General features: G+C 28.5%; 1 protein-coding gene across 4 annotated transcripts in view; it reads left to right on the top strand.

Moving 5' to 3' along the window:
* Window positions 1–1,559, top strand: part of LOC106471112 (lysine-specific demethylase 4C-like) — a 78,883-nt gene that overhangs the window by 30,917 nt on the left and 46,407 nt on the right. The gene's annotated exons all lie outside the window — the stretch shown is intronic.

A 1,559-nucleotide genomic window follows, 5' to 3' on the forward strand; every position in this document is an offset into this window, starting at 1 on the left:
AACATGTTAATGTCCTCTTTAACACCTTCCACATTTGCATACGTTTTTCCATTAAGATGCGGCAAATGAAAAAGATGGCACTCTGATCTCGTAACCATTTTGTGCTTGTTATAGTTTTCATGCTATAACTGTTATATTAGTAAGCATATGTTAATGAAATTTGGCAGATTATCAGTAAACATTACAATGCTTTCACACACAAAATATCAATATTTTTTTATTAAGTCTTAAGGTTCATAAAGCAATGTTTTTATTGTGCCTTTTTTTTGTATGTTGCCTATCCAACATGCAAAGTCATTATCATTTTAAGATTAAAAATACTTTTTTGCATCAGAAACGTTTCAAATTTCACATGCCAAGTCTTTATAATGTCCAGATAGTTATCAAACATTTCTTAAGAAAAAACTTTGTTTTATATGTTATTTTCAGTAATGAATCTCTGTATGGGTTTGGTCGATTTGACTGATCTCATTACCACATTAAAAAATTAGGAAATAAATATAAGTCATGCATTTTTCGTTCTAGAATGACTTGCAGACTATAACACGAAGACACAAATATTTAGACTGAATAGCTTAAATCTCATAATATATATATATATATATTTATTATTTTTATTATATTGACTTTTCAGCCATGCCTGGCTAACAATACAGAAGTACCAATGACACGGCACATGTGCACTCATGTTACTGTATTCAATAGTATAGAACTGACCTTTAGTGACTTGTTATGGCTGTGTTTTAGTAGACAAATATTTTGTAAAATACACTCACATTTCAATTATTATACATTGTATATAGATTATTGATATTTAGAAATAAGTTCTTAAACTTATTTTTCCTGAAACATAGAACAGTAAATAGAGAAGTAAAGCAAACAATTATCTCTTCTAGTTACAACCTTTGTACTCATGTGCTCTTTGACGTAGGTTGCTAAGCCTTTTAAAATTTTGCACATGGAGGATATAAAACAAAATAATTTGATTTAGGTTTTATATATATATCTATATATATATACAGTTGTATTACCAAAAAGTCATAAATTGCTATATCAATACCATAGAATTCCTCTATCATTTATCAAGCTTAGTAACTAAGCTGTATTTCAGTCTAAAAAAATATGAAATTTTGAGCAAACTAAAGACACAACCTACCTTCTTAGAATCTTGGTTCGAAAGAAAGAAATGGCGTCCAAAGACATTAAAATGGCTGAAAAAGCCACTTGGGGGACATTCTGAACATCCGATTGGTTATTCATGAAAGAGGTGAGTGGGTTGCCAATGTGTTTGATTTATTACATGAGCAATATAATAGCAAATTGAAAAGATATAGGCTCTTATTTTATATTTTAGCTTGTCAATATTGGTAATACGAGTTCCTAGTTCATACGAAACTATAGACTTAGTATTTTGACATCACAAACATCTAATTTGAACCAGTGCTGCATTCAACATACCATGTGACACACAAAAACCAATGTTTAATAGTGTTTTTTTTTAATATTTACTTTTAAATTAAGAAATTGAGTAAGATATAATATTAAAATATGAATTATAA

Source organism: Limulus polyphemus, unplaced genomic scaffold (assembly GCF_000517525.1).
Source record: "Limulus polyphemus unplaced genomic scaffold, Limulus_polyphemus-2.1.2 Scaffold4415, whole genome shotgun sequence".
In the NCBI taxonomy this organism is placed as follows: Eukaryota; Metazoa; Arthropoda; class Merostomata; order Xiphosura; family Limulidae; genus Limulus; species Limulus polyphemus.